The 19058-nt window shown below is 45.6% G+C and overlaps 1 protein-coding gene across 1 annotated transcript in view; it reads left to right on the top strand.

The window, feature by feature from the left end:
- Nucleotides 1-19058, top strand: part of CLSTN2 (calsyntenin 2) — a 657536-nt gene that overhangs the window by 504605 nt on the left and 133873 nt on the right. The gene's annotated exons all lie outside the window — the stretch shown is intronic.

Genomic DNA, 19058 nt, shown 5'->3' with positions numbered 1-19058 from the left:
CGATCTCGGCTCACCGCAACCTCCGTCTCCTGGGTTCAGGCAATTCTCCTGCCTCAGCCTCCTGAGTAGCTGGGATTACAGGCACGCGCCACCATGCCCAGCTAATTTTTTGTAGTTTTAGGAGAGACGGGGTTTCACCATGTTGACCAGGATGGTCTTGATCTCTTGACCTCGTGATCCACCCGCCTCGGCCTCCCAAAGTGCTGGGATTACAGGCTTGAGCCACCGCGCCTGGCCTTGAACTACATTTTCTTTAAGGGATTAGGTTATAACATATGAATTTGGAGAGGACACAAACATTTCACTCTATAGCACTGACTGTCTGTCTTAAGAGAGTAAGAAAGAAATGACCTAAAAAAGCTATCTTTGAAGGCTTTAAGGGCAAGGGCTTAGCAGAGTAGTTAGGATGGGAAGGAGAGGTTTTAAATGCTGTCCTCATAGTAAGGACCTGTGGTTACCTAAACAGTTCACAGGATGTTATATGGGGCCTAGCAAGAAAGAATGAGTAAGGAGTCATCTGTGGAACCAGACATCCTGTTTGAGTTCTAAGAGTATTATTTTTACTTTTACTATGTATTGTTTTATAGCCTATTTTCCACCTTTAGCAGATGAGCTATTGTCTACAAAGCATCATTTAAAGAAGGAACAGGGCTAGGCGTGGTGGCTCACACCTGTAGTCCCAGCACTTTGGGAGGCCAAGGCAGGTAGATCACTTGAGGCCATGAGTTTGAAACCAGCCTGGCCAACATTGTGAAGCCCCGTCTCTACTAAAATACAAAAAACTAACTGGGCGTGGTGGTGCCTGCCTGCAATCCCAGCTACTTGAGATGCTGACGCAGGAGAATCCCTTGAACCTGGGAGGTGGAGGTTGCGGTAAGCTGGCATTGCACCACTGCACTCCAGCCTGGGTAACAGAGTGAGATACTGTCTCAAAAAATACATATAAGTAAATTAAAAAATGAGGAGGGAACATGCTTGAGAAATAGTAGCTAGACTTAGTGGACTCTGGTAGATACATTGGATAAGAAAGAGAAGGCTAGGTCTGCCTGTCCCTTTTGGCACATGGGCCCCCAGATGGATTATGGTGCTAGGCCGTGAGGTGGCGACATGGAAGGAGAAGGAGTTACGTGCAGCAGCTAAAGACTTAATTTTAGATAAAAGATCAATGTGAGGTGCCAGAGACGTCTAGTGTGCAGTCGGATTGTCACATCTGATGCTTAGGAGAAAGGTATGTGCTAGAGATGGAGACTTGAGTCTCCTGGATATATGTGCTTGATAGCGGAGGACTTGAGTATAGATCTGGTTACACAGAGTAAGAGCGGAGGACTTGAGTGTAGATCTCGTTACACAGAGTAAGAGCGGAGGACTTGAGTGTAGATCTCGTTACACAGACTAAGAGCGGAGGACTTGAGTGTAGATCTCGTTACACAGAGTAAGAGCGGAGGACTTGAGTGTAGATCTCGTTACACAGAGTAAGAGCGGAGGACTTGAGTGTAGATCTGGTTACACAGAGTAAGAGCGGAGGACTTGAGTGTAGATCTCATTACACAGAGTAAGAAGAGAGCTACAAGATACTCCCAGAGATAGAGAATCCTTTAAACGGCTCCTAGATAGCCTTGTGGGGATCCCAGGATGCATACGTCTCAAGTTGAGTGTTTCTAAGCTTTCTCTATTTTCTTTTAATTTTTTTTATTTTCATAGGTTTTGGGGGAATGGGTGGTATTGATGTGAGTAAGTTCTTTAGTGGTAGTTTGTGAGATTTTGGTGCACCCATCACCGGATCATTATACACTGAACCCAACTCAGTCTTCTGTTTCCCTCTTGCTGACAGAAGGAAATTACCCAAGCCAGGGCCTGTGTGTGCTGTGATGACCTGGAGAGGGATCTATGTCCCTTTGTGGGCCAGAGCTCTGCAGGGGATGTGGTGCCCTTGGAGGCTGTCAGGGTGAGGGTGGCAGTCACAGCAGTGGGCCCTACTGGAGGTTGAGCTGAGCCACATGACCCTGCTGAACTCTCCTTACAGGATCCCTGGCCTGTCCTTTAGGGGACTGTTTGTAATTCAGTTGCTAGTTTGAGGTTTGTGTTTGTTGGGTTGGTTTTCCTTTTATTTTATGTTATGCTGTTTGGAGAAGCGCATCCCTTGTTTACGCTTTCCTTTATTGTTCTTTTTAATCCCTCGGCCCATCCTTTTCTATGTTTCAAGCCGAAAAGATTGTCTTCCACAACACTTACTTGATGCATTTTCCCTTTTATTGTTGCAAGTCAGATTTTCTATTCATTATTTGTTCCTGTAAAATGAACCCAAAGTTCAGTATTTCACTATCCCTTTATGCAAAATTATTTCCCTGTGAAAAGAGCCACTAGAGACTTTCCTCTTGGGCTTTCACTATTTTCCCCCAGATATGTTACTGACCAGACATCCAGCTTTTCTGGGTCTGAGGCTCCCCAGACTGAAGAATCAGCTCACCAGCCCCCAAGGAGCCCATCTTTGTCTGCCTGCCTAATCCCTGAGTGTGATCCTATGGCAGCTAATTACACCTTGCTCAGCAGCAATTCACACATCACCAGTTGGGAGAGTTTCTCCCACATGCCCTGTTCCTTTTACCTTCCCAATAAGATGTACTGATTTAAAAGAAAAAGAGAGATGCAGCCACATAATTGAGCTATTTCCTCTCTGTTGTTTGGGTTTTGAATAATTCTCCAGGTGCATCAAAGTGTCTGCAGCCATTCTTCTACCATCCCACAAACAGGTCCTTCATTAGCAAGGAAGGGTGGTATCTTTTGGAAAAGGGCTTCTCAAACTCAAAGATGCGCATGAGTCAGTGGGTGGGGCAGGGTGTCTGGGTAAAATGCACATCCTGATTTAATAAGTCTGGGGTAAGCCGGGCACGGTGGCTCATGCCTATAATCCCAGCACTTTGGGAGGCCGAGGCGGGTGGACCATGAGGTCAAGAGATCGAGACCATCCTGATCAACATGGTGAAACCCCGCCTCTACTAAAAATACAAAAATTAGCTGGGCATGGTGGCGCGCGCCTGTAGTCCCAGCAACTCGGGAGGCTGAGGCAGGAGAATTGCTTGAACTCAGGAGGCAGAGGTTGCAGTGAGCTGAGATTGTACCATTGCACTCCAGCCTGGGTAACAAGAGCAAAACTCCATCTCAAAAAAAAGAAAAACAAATAAGTCTGGGGTAGTAGATCTGGCTGCTTTCATCAACTTCACTTTGACTAAGAATATGCAGAAAATATGTACCAGACACCTTGAGTGTGTCTAACACTTTTGTGTTGAAAATACAGCAGCAGAGAGACAGCATCTAATCAGCATTAGATTAGCAGCAACTAATCTAATGCTGATTAGATTCGTTGCTGTTAGTTATTGGCATTGTGAGAGACACTGAAATTGAATGCATATTACATGGTGGGAAATAATATTTTTGGAGTGCATTAGTTAACACTTTAGTGCAGGCCTACTGTGTACTAAAGGCTGAAGATATGGGTAGGGTCTGCCAGGACTCCTAGTACAGGAGGAGATGATAGCAATGCTGAGGACAAAAGCTGCACTGGAGGGACTGTGGGAAGACAAAGGGGACACGTAATTTTGCACCAGGCAAGAGCCCTGGGGAGATGTTCCTGAAGCAAATCCAGAAAAATACTGGGCTTTAGCACAGAGAGGAGGGGACATTCCAGACTAGAAAACAGGTATTGGGTGGGCAGGAGCACAGGATGGTTGCGGCAGGGGGAGAATACTGGACTGGCCAACCGAGGACCAGGCCATGGAGGGAGGGCCTCCTCCTGCAGCATCCTGAGGGCAGGGGAGCCCTAGAGACCTTCCTGGCTCCATGTGGTTATGAATACCTTAGGGAAGAAGGACTCCTCAGCAAACCATATAGATGATGACTGGAATGCAGAGACTCAGGAGTGGGAGACCAGCAGAAAAGAATGATTATTTTTGAGTGCACTTTCAAGTGGAGCACTTCCCAAAAAGTATCTAAAAGTCATATATTTATTCCAAAATCCAGTTAAAGTGAGCATCTAGGTTAGATTTACAGGCAAATCTCATGAGATCCCATAGGCAAAGGAACAAAGGTGGCAGTCAGGCGTGTCTGGGGCTGAAGAGGCCCTCGCTGTGTCCCTGTTCCCTCTGCAGTTGTCACCAGCTGCCACCCTCCCAAGGATAAGAACACCCAAGCTCCAGGGGTCAACTGGTCACCTTGCCCCTTCTGAAAGTCAGATGGGTTATTAATCAAATAAACTGAAATTTCTGGCTTACATTTTACTACATGAAAGGCACAAATTTCAAATCAGAGGGTGATCATCCCAAGAAGGTACCCAGATTTGCTTAGGAAAGTGGGCTTAGGGGATTGCCAAAAAGACAGAGTCAAGGAAGATTCTTGCCCTTAGTTCTCTCTTTTGCTGTCGTGCCAGGGTATCTGAGGTTCCACCATTGCAATCCCAGTCTTTTATTTTAATAGACAGTCCCCCCTGAAAATGAAAATACTTCCTGCAGGGATCATGTGTTGAGCCAGGAGTCAGCGAAGTGTGGCCTACAGGCCAAGTCTGGTTGACTGTCTGTTTTTGTACACTGTGAACCAAGAGATGGTGTTTACATTTTAAGTGGTTGAAAAAAGAAAAAAGATATTTCATAGAACATGAAAATTATATTAAATTTTATTCTTAATGCACATAGGTGAAGATTTACTGGAACACAGCCAAACTCTGTAGTTAGCATAGTGCCTGTGACTACCCTGTAACAGCAGAGCCGAGTCATTTCAACAGAGATTATGTGACCCTCAAGGCCTAAAAATTTACGATTCCCTTTTTTGCAGAAAAGCTTTTCTGACTCCTGCATGAAGCTCTTGTCGTCCCTTGATGCCTTAGCAGGGAGTGGTTGATTAGATGCATAGCAAAGCCTTGAAAGAATAAGATATCAGATGGACATATTTAGACAGAGGCAAAGAAGTATAAAAGTCCGAAGCAAAGTTCACTACATGAAGGGCAGGAACATTCTGTGGAGATAAGCAATTGTAGCCCATTTATTAGATAAGGAGAACTTACAGAGACTGACTTCCTAAAATCTCACAGCAGTAAATGGTGAACATGTAATTCAAATTCATATCAGCCTATTCCAAAGGGCATCTTACTGTGTCAGGAGTAAGAAAGAGGATAGAAAAAGGGGATGGAGAATTTCCAAAGGGGATGCTAAGAGCTTTGCAAAAGGGTATCTCAGAAAACAGTCAGAAAGGAAACACACCCTGTATGTCCTCAAGCAATGTATTCAACTTTTCCGTTACCTTATCTATAAGATGGTGATGAGACTTACCTGGAAAAGGTAGCTGGAGTTCAGTGGATCAATGTGTACACAGCACCTAAGAGGCACCACAATTCTCCTTTTCTTGATTGAACCAGGTCTAGGGAACCATTGCCTTGAAATTCCATCCCATTCAAAAATAAACCCAGGCCTGACGACCGTCCATCTTTCAGATATTATTTGCCTGAAACTAAAGTTGCCTCTGGTTATCTCATGGGCCAGAGAAGAACAAAGTGGCCCTGAGACTTGGGTGTCAAGCTTCAACCCAAAGATGCCAGACCCCAGTGTGACTCCTTACACCAGGGCAGGAAGACTCTACTGTTTCCTTAAAGAGGATTCAGCATGAAAAATTACCCACATACCCTTCCATTCAGTAGGACAGCACTGACTTTTTGAGCTTCATACCAGAGGGCTCAACTTCTCCGCCCTCACAGTCTCTTTCCTATCTTCTTGAATTTCTCCTCTTTATTAATAACTTTTCTTCTCCCTGTCCCCATTTTTAACTTGCCTCTCCTTCCCCTTCATTCCATCTACATTCTTCCTCTGGTTCCTTTTGCTCCTTTTCCCTTTTCTAAGCATATTCCCTGAACCCCACATAGGGGTAGATGATGGAGGAATGGGGTCAGGTGCAAACCAGTGGAGATGGAGCTAGCATGGAGTAAGAAGGGCTGAACCCAACCCTTAGCTCGGTCATAATCTAGACACGGGCTTTGCTGATGCTATTTCTCTGGCTGAGCTTTGGTTTCCTAACTGTAAATTAAGAATCATAATCCTTGGCCAAGCTATTTTGTAAGATTGTTAAGACTGAAAGAGATTCTAGTGTAGAAGTGCTTTACAAAATTTAAATCCCTATGTAAATGAACGCTATGATTAAATTGGGAAAAGAGACATCGTCTTGCAAATGAACACACACACACACACACACTGGCACACACATTTAAATCCACAGAATTGAGTAAGGCTGTGTGGCTTAAGCATCATGTCATGGATTTTTGTACTTAAGATTGGGACCGGCCGGGCGTGGTGGTTCACGCCTGTAATCCCAGGACTTTGGGAGGCGAAGGTGGGCGGATCACAAGGTCAGGAGTTTGAGACCAGCCTGACCAACATGGTGAAACCCTGTCTCTACTAAAAATACAAAAATTAGCCAGGTGTGGTGGTGCACACCTATAATCCCAGCTACTCAGGAGGCTGAGGCAGGAGAATCACTTGAACCTGGGAGGTAGAGGTTGCAGTGAGCCGAGATTGTGCCACTGCACTCCAGCCTGGGTAACAGAGTGAAACATGGTCTCACGTCCGAACTAAAAAAAAAAAAACTTTGGGATGACAGGGAGATCATGGGTTGGGGTAGCAAGTGTACAGCCCTGGGCATCCAGGAATCCAGATTGCAGTCCCAGCCAGGCCCTACCTAACTCACTCTGCAGCCTTGGGAAAGTCACTGCTGTTCAGCTTTGGCTTCTCTAAATGTAAGCACCTTTTTTGTGAGGACCAGATGAAAGGCAGACAGTGGAGAGCCCTGCGCAGAACCACACAAGGTGGGGCTCAGAGAACAGCAGCGCTTTTTAATTCCCTTTATCTCAATTTTAAAAATCACAATGGAGTATTTTTTCCTCAAATAATTGGAAAAACCATGATTGAGGCCTGAATTCCACTGACTGCAGCAGTGTGTCTCCAGGGCAGGTGCTCCGAGGTTTGCAGCTGCTCAGGGGATGGCTCAGATCTGCCCGACAAGCAGCCGAGCTCCTGGCAGAGGGCCTCACTGGGGCATTACTCCATAAATAACGACCTGTTTTGACGTCACTGACATAGTCGATCACTAAGGTGCAACAAATGGCTCTGGACAGGATGCTGACTCACCTACTCAGTGGTATCTTAATGTGCTTAAAGAGCTGCTAGGTGGCTGAGCGCAGTGGCTCACACCTGTAATCACAGCACTTTGGGAGGCAGAGGCGGGTGGATCGCCTGAGGTCAGCAGTTCGAGACTAGCCTGACTAACATAGTGAAACCCCATCTCTACTAAAAATACAAAAAATTATCCAGGCTTAGTAGCGGGCACCTGTAATCCCAGTTACTTGGGAGGCTGAGGCAGGAGAATCACTTGAACCCAGGAGGCGGAGGTTGCAATGAGCCGAGATTGTACCATTGCACTCCAGCCTGGGCAATGAGAGCGAGACTCCGTCTCAAAAAAAAAAAAAAAAGCTGCTAGTTAAAAGTACCCATGCTTAAGCCTGCTTTGACCTGACTCCCCTGTGGCTAAGCCTGGAGGGAAATGAGACTTGGAGGTGTTCTAGGTCCAATAATCTCAGCCCTGAGGGGAAGAGAGGGGCAGACATCACTCATCCCAAACATGACTCAATCATAATAATAGTAATAATCACGACCACCGACTGAGCACTTACTCTTTGCCAAGCCTTTTCTAAGGGCATTCATTTATTCTTCACTGCACCCTGAAAACTGTTATTTTCTCATTTTACAGATGAGAACACTGAGGTTAATACACTCACTACACAGCTAGTAATATTGAGGGCAGCTCCATCTGTCTGCAGACATAGAGATCCTCCCCCAATTTCCTACAATGCATCTCAAAGGAAAGAACACTGCCATCTTTTGAGGCCACTGGAGGAAAGCTATTTTTGAGGAAAGTTGTGAAATTAGAACTCTTCCCCCATGGTAAAAAGAAAATGTGTCATTGCATAGTAAGGCAGCCTTGAGAGAGGACCATGGCTTGTGGATGATGGAGGTGAGAGGGGTATCACTCTTGCCACTCAGGCCCACCTCTAGGACCTGTCTTCATTCAGGATAACAAGGTCATTCATCACTCAACTTTAGATGACCTCTCAGGGACCACAAGGGGGAAAGCCTTGCCCAAGGTTATGCTGAGGTGGAACTGCAGCTAGAATCAGGTCTTCTGATTCAGAGCCCCACGCGCTACCTCGTCTCCCCATGGACCTGGGTCTGCCCCTGAGCTGCACAGCTGGCCTACTCCCTCTTCCACTGACAGTTCTTTGAAATTTCACAGTGGGCTAGAATGTCTCCCTACAGGGAGTCAGCAGAGGATAGAACTTCAGAGTGCTGGCTCTGAAGCCAGAAAGACCCAGGTTCAAATCCAGTTCCATTTGACTCAAGGACATTGGACAAGTTAGTTAACCTCTCAGAACCCTCAGACGTGGCATCTGCAAAATGAGGTTAATAGCAGTACCTGTCTCAGAGGGTTGTCACAAGGTAGAACTGTCCCTGGCATGTAGGAATGCCTAAATTAATACTAGCAATGAGGAACGTGAAGGCAGAGGAGAGTCAGTAGAAGTGACTGAAGTGCTTCTGGGAGTCTGGCCAAGCTCTCAGCACTATTTGCTGGCTGTGGGACCTTAAGCAGGTCATTTGATATCTCAGCCTCAATTGTCTCATGGTAAAATTCTCTCCTGCTGATCCCTGCTTCGGATGGATGCTGTGCAGGTTGATAACATGTGTAAGAGGCCCACAAAGTGTCTGTTGAATGGTGGCTTCCTTCCTGCTCTCTGCATGACTCAGTGAAGGGCAGCCCCAGCCAGCCTGGGTACCTGTGCCACCATCTGCACACAAACCATACTTGGATTCTCATAATGAGTGCGACCACAGAAAGTGCTCCTCCTCTTCCTGTCACAGTTGTCCTCCTCTCTAAAGTGGCAGAACAGTACCCCCTTCTCTCCATGTCTGCCTCCCAGGGATCCTAGTGGAGGGAAGAATTGGATGGAGAACCGAGAGCTGGCCGACGTCGGCCTCAAGAGCTCTGAATTCACCCTGTTAAGCATGGTGTGACCCATGAAGTACCAGCTCGGGGGCTTGGAGCATTGACCCTACCCTAACCAAGCAGAGGGATAGTTCGGTCCTGGCCCAATCTTTCAAAGCTTCTGCTCAACTCAAGAAACTTCCCCCAGCGCCAGTTTGACACCTGGCCAGTACCTGGGAACCATGAGCTGGAGTGGTGATGAGGTGAGGGCCGGCAGGTGAGCAGTTCATTCTAATACAGGGCAGTCAGGGCACTGTCAGGCAAAGCCCAGGGGCTATGAGAGCAGAGTTAAGGGGTACCTGGCCAGGTACAGTGACCAGGCTTGAGAAAGCGTCCCCGAGAAGGTAGCACCTAGGCTGAGATCTGAAGGATGAATACATTAGCCAGGTGCCTAAGTGGGTGGGGAAGTGGGCAGTGATGGGAAGGAGCAGGGAATAGCATCTGCAGGAGAGCTTGCTGCTTAACTGGTGCACCTCCGGGGCATTTGCGTCCACTGTTCTACTCCATGTCTCTGGCTGTATGACTGACAGGAGACAGGCACTTGGGTTGCAGAGAAAGGATTTGGAGAAAGGTACGTGACGGGGTAGATGGACTAGTGTGCTTCTCTCCCCGTTTGTTTTCTTTTTCTTTTTTTTATCTTGAATATATTTTTTGTATTAAAAAAATTGTAATTATTTTTAACACTTCTCTGGGTACATAGTAGGTGTATATATTTATGGGGTTCATGAGATGTTTTGATACGGGCATGCAAACTGAAATGAGCACATCATGGAGAATGGAGTATCCATCCCTCATAAGTATTTACCCTTTGAGTTTCAGTCAGCCAAATTACATTCTTTAAGTTATTTTAAAATAGACGATTAAGTTATTATTGACTATAGTCACCTTCTTGTATTGTCAGATAGTAGGTCTTCCTCATTCTATCTTTATATCCGTTAACCATCCCCACCGACCCCTACTGACCCCCTGCCACCCTTCCCAGCCTTTAGTAACCATCCTTCTTCTCTCATGTTCATGAGTTCAATTGATTTGATTTTTAGATCTCACAAATAAGTGAGAATACACAGCGTTTGTCTTTCTGTGCCTGGCTTATTTCACTTAACGATCTCCACTTCCATCCATGCTGTTGCAAATAACCGGATCTCTTTCTCTTTTAAGACAGAATAGTACTCCATTGTGTGTATGTACCACATTTGCTGCATCCATTCACCTGTTAATGGACACTTAGGTGACTTCCAAATCTTAGTTATTGTAGACAGTGCTGCAACAAGCATAGGCGTGCAGATATCTCTTCAATACACTGATTTCCTTTCTTTGGGCTATATACCTAGCAGTGGGATTGCCAGATTATATGGTAGCTGATTTTTCAGTTTGTTGAGGAATCTCCAAAATGTTCTCCATAGTAGCTGTATTAATTTACATTCCTACCAACAGTGTGCAAGGGTTCACTTTCCTCCACATCCTCGCCAGCATTTGTTATTGCCTGTCTTTTGGATATGGGCCATTTTAACTAAGGTGACATGATAGCTCATTGCAGTTTTGATTTGCATTTCTCTGATGATCAGTGGGTATTGAGCACCTTTTCACGTGCCTGTTTGCCATTTGTAGGTCTTCTTTTGAGAAATGTCTATTCAAATATTTTTCCCATTTTTTGATCAAGTTACGAGAATTTTTCCTGGAGAGTTGTTTGAGAGCCTTGTGTATTCTGGTTATTAATCCCTTGTCAGAGGGCTAGCTCGCTAATGTCTTCTCCCGTTCTGTGGGTTGTCTCTTCACTTTGGTGATTGTTTCCTTTGCTGTGCACAGGCTTTTTAACTTGATGTGATCCCATTTGTCCATGTTCGCTTTGGTTACCTGTGCTTGTAGGGTGTTGCACAATAAATCTTTGCCCACACTAATCAGTATCCTGCAGATTCTCCCCAATGTTTTCTTGTAGCTCTTTTCATAGTTTGAGGTCTTATATTTAAGTCTTTAATTCATTTTGATTTGGTTTTTTATATGGCAAGAGATGGGGTCTAGTTTTGTTCTTCTGCAAAAGCATATCCAGTTTTCCCAGCACCAGTTAATGAAGAGGCTGTCTTTTCTACAGTGTGTAGTTTTGAAATGTTTGTCAGAAGTAAGTTCACTGCAGATGTGTTCCTGTTGGTTTTTATGAGAGATGTGCCAATGCAGACCATGAAGTATGTAGACCAAACTGTCTGGAGAGATTCTGTGAGGCAGTGGACATAATAACCAGAGTTTGCCTGGCAAAGGGGCAAGGTAGGCCTCCTGGGGGAGAGCCCCTTCTCCCCACCTTCCATGGAGCCCAGCGAGTCAGGGCCCCTGTAGCCTAGGTGTTCCCTGGTCAGATGAAGAGGGCAGGTCCTGGCCACATGAGCAGCAGGCATGGACAGAAAGGCCCCAGCAGGAGTGGAAGCCAGGGAGACCTGTGTGGGCAAAATGGAGAATCTGTCTGCAGCCTCTAAAAACTAATGCATTCTCAGGAGGACTCATTTCTGATGAGTTCTTGGTTGGCAGAGTTTGGTATTTAGAGTACAGTGTGACCTCACTTTCCGCCACAGTTTAAGACAAGTATTACTGTTTGGTTACTCTTGTTTTAGCAACCAAGCTCCACTTTAGCTCCACTGGTGGACAGTGCTGAGAAAGCTGTGTTCCCTCTGCATTCCCCAGTGCCGGTGTGTGTCTCTAGCCTGAGACTCTGCATCCCTGGTTGCAGCAGCCATCCTCACACAGGCTGAACCAGGCAGGCCAGGAGCAGAGCCCTTCTACCTGCTGGGAGGTTCGGTTAAGGACAGCCTCACACATGCTCAATCATCCACCCTTGGTGAGCTTCTAGGGAAATTCAGCTCTTTTCCCAGGCTCTAGATCCAGAAGAAAACATTATAATAACAGTATACGATCCTCATCGCAGACTCCAAGGCTTTTGTTCCTCGGGCTCTCAGCCTCCTTGGGTTTTTAACATCCTCACCACCAAATGCCAGCAACAAAGCACTCTGTGTCTAACGCATGGGTGGGGCTCACAGGAGCCCTTTGCGACAGCAGAAAGAGGCTGGCTGGCTGGCTGCCCAGGTGGGCACCTCTAGGCAAGGAAGACGGATGTATCTCAGGCAAGATTGATGAGCTCTGCATTCTGTTAAGAGAACTTGAGGTAGTAAGTGGCAATTGGGCCACCATGATGTTTTTAATGTAATTTTTAAAAATTATGTTTTTATGCTCATTTGAAAATGGCCTTAAAAAGAATAAACTCTAAAAATTTCCCATAGTTCAGTGAATGCAGTATTGTCAGTATTATACTGCTTTCTCCCTTTAATGCAGTCACGTTAACTTTATGTTCTTTTCCCACTTTACGTCATATTTACTCCCCCCCAACATACAAGCTCACTGACCCCTTCAGTGGCTGCATAACATCCCCTCCTAGAGGTGTATCCAAATGTGCTTGACCGTGGCCTTGCAATTAGATAGGGCCATGTGATCATCAGGTGTCAACATGCTTTCATTTTTCTTTTTAATGCAATGGCAATTTGTCCAAAAGTCTTTGAATTTTGACTACCTTTCTCAGGAGTCTACTTACTGGGTCAAAGTCTGTGGTCCTTTTGAAAACCGAGGTACATTTTGCCAAGCATCTTTCTAACCATTTGTGACAGCGTACACTCCTAGCCCTGTCAGGGAGCCACCTCTCCCACATGTGGAATCAAGGGTCTCAGTGTATTCGATGGACTCTGGAGATTTATACTGTATTTCCTGCAGAAGTAAGAACCTGATTTCAGCTTGAGACTCTTGTTCAGTGGAATGGGAAATCCTGTACTCTAGTACCACCTACGATATTGGTCCTTTCATTAAAAAATAAATAAATAAATAAGCTTTGAAACTGTGCAACTGATGGCTTAGAAAGAGATTTACATAACTAGAATAAGAAAAAGTTTACATAAGCCGTCTTTTCAAAAAGATTGAAATATATGTACATGAAAAACTATACCCTTCAATTGTGAAAATTTTTCAAAGCCAAAAATGTAAAGATTCTTAAAGAACCACTTCTTCATCTTTATACCAATAATACATTTGTCAAGAGATTTTTTTAAAATTGCCTGGAAAATGCTCATGTTTATTGTACATAAGAGAGAAGCGTTTCTGTACTTCCAAGTGAAAGGACCTGGTTGGCTGAGTTAATCGATCTTGGGAGGACTGTCTTTCAGAAGGGCTGCTTTGAAGTTCCTGGTTTTTGTCCCTTGCCAGCATCAGTTCTGCTGGGCGTGTTTCTGTTTGGGAGCTGAGAAGGGTGTGAGCTGAGGGTCTTTGGGGTTGAAGGGGCTGGGAGAAAGCTGCAGCTGAGCTTGGGTGGGTCCAGGCTTCTAAACACCACATGGTTCACTTCAGCTTTGAAGTGAATGTGTGTGCATGTGCATCTGCTGACCCATGGCCCCCAAGAGAGCCAGGTTAAAGGAAAGGAGGGCTTGGCATAGGCTCTCAAGAGGTGATGCCCAACACTAGCAAGATCAGAGACTTGCTGGGTAACGGAGACACTCACACTGGCATGAGGGAACCACCCAGAATAGGATGGTTTCCTCTCACAGCGTGGGGAAGGTGGAAGGCTGCCAGGAATGGGATGTGGTGTCTCAGAGACCTGAGCTGGCCATCTCTCCGATGCAGTCTGCTCAGCAAGCTGTCTTTACACATTGTCCTTACCTAGTGGCACCAGTTCTCCTGGCTGGCAGTGAGAGGCCAGGGAGGAAGGCCTGATGTAAGCCTAGGCTTCAGCGAGGGGCTGCCTGCAGCTTCCCAGTTGCTGCCAGAATAAGGCCCTGAAGTCTGTGCCAATGTGCATGACTCAGGTCTGCCAGATAGATGTGAAGCTTTTCTCAGGTCACAGAGCCAATCATCACAGTGTTGATTTGGGGCCAAATTGTATCCCCTCTGTCATCAGGAAACTGGAAAGAATTTCATAAGCAAGACAAAATTTGACAACAGATTTCTAGTTCTTTCATTTGACATTTATTGAGAATGTCTAGGGGACTAAAAAGGTCGAAAATATATGGAACAATTGAAGCAGTTTTAAATGTAGTTTCAGCATCACACTTGCCCACAGACATTTCAATTCAGGTGGGTGGGGGGTGTGCATGCATACAATACACAGCACACACATGCAAACACACACATGCACACACACACGCACATGCACACACACACACATGCACACACATGCAAACACACATGCACACACACGCACATGCACACACATGCACACACACATGCACACACATGCAAACACACATGCACATGCACACACACATGCACATGCACACACATGCACATGCAAACACACACACACATGCACATGCACACACACACGCCATGTCTCAAATCCTTCCCATTTTAATGCCTAGCAGCCTATCCTTTGGCAACTGGTTGGAGCTAAGTAGATGACTGATAAGTAAGGTGTACCATTCTATGTGGGAATTGGAGTGTGCATGTCTATTTGTCTGGGTGTGTATGTGTGTTCTGATTTTCATACCTCTGCTCACTCATTTCATTGATATTTGTTGGGCACCTTTTATGTCCCAGGCATTGAACAGTGATGTACAAGTCATGCTCCTGAGTGGGAACGGGACATAAAGGAATAAGTAAATTCTTAGGGAGAGTGGGGGGCTGGGGTAGAGATTAGGGGAACCCATCAAGGTGAGGTCAATACCAATAAGGCTTCCTTTACAAAGTCACCTGTGAGGTGAGACCTGGATAAAGAGAAGGACCAGCCCTAGGAAGGTCAGGGACCGAGTACCCAGGCAGGGGAGCAGCAACAGCCACAGCCTTGAGGCTTCACTGAGGATATGGCACAGAAATATACATCCTTCCCTGCTTTCCTGTAGTAGTTAATTATATCTTCTTAACAGGAATTAAAAGGTAATAAAATGTTCTTGTGAAAATAAAATACAGTAAATGGAAAAGGGTCAGTAATAAAGGAAAAGGGGATTCCTTATATTTGTAATTGAGTTCAGAGAATTCATCTTTTGTTTCTTTTTAAATGGTGCCTGTGTATAATTGTTTTTAATTGGAGAAGAAAAAGCCACATAACTTAATGCTCAAAAATGTATGCGCCAATTATGTGTCAGATACAGGGCTAAGTGGTTTGCATTTATTATCTCATCTAAACCCTATAAACATCTCCCAGGTAATGATATCAGGAATGTTTGCATGAGTAAACACACAGAAAAAAAAATGGCTTGCTCACAGTACACGATGCCAAGGGGCAGAGCTGGAATTCACATCTAGGTCTGACTCCAAAGCCCTAATTTCTACCACTTATGCTCTGTGGCCTCCTTTGGGTGCAATGAGTCAATGTCCCCATTCTATAGAAGAAGAAAGTGAGGCTCAAAAAGGTTAAAGAATATGCCTGGCTGGGCGTGTTGGCTCACGCCTGTAATCCCAGCACTTTGGGAGGCTGAGGTGGGCAGATCACCTACGGTCAAGAGTTTGAGACCAGCCTGGCCAACATGGTGAAACCCCATCTCTAAAATAAAAAAAGAACATGCCCATGGTTACTCAGCTGGTAAGCAGGACCAGCTGCATTTGTGGGTCCCAGTATGAAATGGAAACAAGGGCCCCTTGTTTTAAAATTATTAAGAATGTTAAGGTAGCCACAGCAGAGCATTAAACCAAGCATGGGGCCCTTCTGAGCATGAAACTGGTCCTAGGGCCAGGTTGGAGGTCCAGCACCCCAACTCCTCACCACCCCTACCTCCTTCCAGCTGAATTTCCAATCTGATGGCTGTAGACCCATAATAGCCATTGATGAAATGTAAAAAGAATATGAATTCCTAAAAGCAAGAAGCAAGACATTCTTTTAGATTTTGACTTAGAAACCTGACACAAGTGTGGGCTCTGTACCAACTGGCTGTGGGATCTTCAGTAAGTGACTCACCCTCTCCCAGGTCAGGTTTCCTCTCCCGTAAAGGAGGGTACCATTCTCTCACAGAAGTTTGAGTACCTGGACCTAGGAGATCCAGAAATAGTCCTTTCCTTGTCTCTCCTGAGAGCATGATTTGTAAGAAAGAACCAAAATTTGGAAGCCTAATAAAATAGCCCATGTTTCTTGTTTTGTTTTGTTTTGTTTTTTTCAGAATTTTACTTTGAAATTACCATCTTGTTTTTTCACAAATGTAAGTGGTTCAGCATCCCTCTAAAATAAGTAAACTTCACCTGAATGTCCAAATTACTCTTAAACCTCTTAAAATCCTGACTTGGCTGGTGATTCCATTATCTATCTGAGAATAAAATGGAAAATACACCAAAGGTTATATCATGTGGGTGGCACGCTATAAATCATGACCATATGATTCAAGTTTACATTTGAAATTTAGAAATAAATAAGCTATAGAATTACCAAACCTTTTAAGAAAAATGTCTAAATTTGTAATTGTAGCTTCTTATTAATCCTTACCATATATAACCCAAACAATAATCTCTTTATTTATTTTTCTTATACTTTAAGTTCTGGGGTACATGTGCAGAACGTGCAGGATTGTTACATAGGTAATAGCCCATGTTTCTTAAATGCTCAGTGCATGTCAGGCACTCTGCTAACCATTTCCCATTGACCGTTTTACTTAGTCATCACAACGTCCCCATGAGATGGAGTTGTGCCATTCTCCCACTTTGAAGATGAGAAAACTGAGGCACAGAGAGGTTAAGTAACTTGCCCAAGGTGCAGCAGCTGGTAAGCAGAGAAGGCAGGGTCTGGAGCCAGGCATCTGACCCCTCACTTTCAGCCTTTGCACCCTACTATCTAAATGACACCTTGGTCCTACCCAGTGCTGGGTCCTGAGGAACTCATCCCTAGAGGCCATGCAGAGAGGGGAGAGAAGGCAAATCTCAGAAGTCAGCTTCTGTCACTCCCTTCCACAAAGGCCTTGAAGAGTCTGTTTCTGACACTCCAAAGAACCTACTCCATGGTGCAGCACACAAGGTCCTTGTCATCTGGCCCCAAAATGCCTCACCCCACACCAGGGACCCATGAGGCTCTCTGGAGCCCCACATATGTCTGTACCTTCTGAGGCATGGCAGCGCTGGGTTGTACACTCAGAGGCGGGGGGACTGTTCACATCATTTCCATCTGAGTGGCACCACTGGAACCTGGAGCTATGCAGACACCCGGCCCTGATGAAGACATCCTGGAGCTCTCTTCTGTCCTCTGGCATTCCCGTCATTCTGCAAAGCTGTATTAACCATGTCTTTTATTTTCTATTATATGTTCTGGTGTTTTGGCATCTGAGGGCCTTACCGACCCCAGAGAGACTGCCCCTCTTGGGGTTAACTGATTCTCAGAGATCATAAACAACTCAGCCTCTCCCTTTTCATATGTACTCCACCCGATCTGGAGCCCACACCCCCAAACACCCCTTGTTGGGGCTCTCACACTCTGGGACACCATTCACCTGCCCTAATCACCCCAGAGTCAGATGCCAGGCAACTATGTCCACGAGCTGGCCGGAATTACTCAAACTAGTGAATCTTAAAATGCTTGCCCTGCCTTACCTGTTGCTTCCCATGGAAGCCACAGGAAAGCGTTGTGCCCACAGTTTCTCGCCCTCCTTCTGCCTCCTGGTTGACTCTGGCCCTTCTCTGCCTGCTCCCCTGCCTGTGATGTGGCGTTCTCCCTCCCCTAGAGATCTGTGAGTGTAAGAAACTCTCTTTTCATTGGCAACTGTATCCTGATCTGTTGTCCTGGTCTTACCATACTTACATAATAATAAAACCTATAGTAAAACAGATGCCCAGCTGTCTTCCTTCAGAAAGCGTCCTTTGAGTGCCCTCATCAGCATACATTACCCCTTCCTCTCTGCTCCCTGGAGTCTGTTCTTTGTTTGCCTTAAAGCTGGCTACGTGCCTGCCCCTGCCTGACTGTGAAATCCTTTGAGTTAGGCGTAATATAGCTGATACTTTTCTGCCTCCCATGCCTAGGGCTCTGCCTGGCACATCGCATCCGGAATAATAATAAGAATGATAATAGTAATGGTAACAATAGCTCTTCATTCTTGGTGCTTCTCATACCTTCTCTCCAATTCCCGAAGCAACTTTGCAAGGTAGATTTTCTCATTCAACAGATAAAAAGAATGAGGCTCAGTGAGGTTTGATGATTTACCCAAAACCACATGGCCGAGCAGCTGCAAAGTCAGGGTTAAAACCTGAATCTGTCCAGTTGTATGGTTAACACTCTTAAATTTGACTAAATAGACTTGAACTAAACTTCAGTGAATTGAAGTTAATTCCCCTTGGTGTGGCCCTGTCAGCGATGACACCTGCACGGGTTGATCTAGGGGTAGCTATCAGCAGTATTCCGCTGTTCCGGAAATGAATACCAGGACTAACCCAGCTGCTGAATGACGACTCCGAAGCAGTCTGGATACTTCACACCCTCACTTAACATCCTACTTATGGCTCTTTACTGGCTCTGAGGTTAAATCCAAATCTATTACCCAGCATGCATCATCTGACCTTCATTTACCCCTCCAGCCCATCCCTGCTTCCTGACCCGCCCCAGTTCAGATGCACTGGATGGTCAATGGGGATGGCGGCGTTCACTGCAGGGCAAAGGTACCCTGCTAGCTTCAGCCAGTAGGAGGGGAAGTTCCTTGGTGACCAAATCAAAGCCACCCATCCCTTAGAGAAATTCCTAAAAGATGGCAGATAGTGAATGCTTGCAGATCCCGGCGGCATGTCAGCTGACTGAACAATTGCTGTTGTGGGGTATCCCATTCCCATCCCTCTCACTCCCCAGAATCCTAATATCTGGCCACTCACTTTGTGTGAATCCAGCAATTCCCTAGAAATGCTGATGCTTCTTCAGCCATTGGAAGCTGAGACCAGGAAGAACTGGAGGCTCCTGTGCCTCAGTTAGGGAGGAAGCGTGTCTTTGCCACACCTGCCTCTTTCCCTTGTATTCTTCTACATCACTTCTGACCACAGAATTGGAACAATGGACTGAACATCTTAGA

The sequence above is a fragment of the Sapajus apella genome, unplaced genomic scaffold, assembly GCF_009761245.1.
Source record: "Sapajus apella isolate SASKATOON/1434 unplaced genomic scaffold, GSC_monkey_1.0 scaffold4, whole genome shotgun sequence".
In the NCBI taxonomy this organism is placed as follows: Eukaryota; Metazoa; Chordata; class Mammalia; order Primates; family Cebidae; genus Sapajus; species Sapajus apella.
The sequence above is the reverse complement of the archived record's forward strand: the minus strand, read 5'-3'. Positions and strand labels throughout refer to the sequence as shown.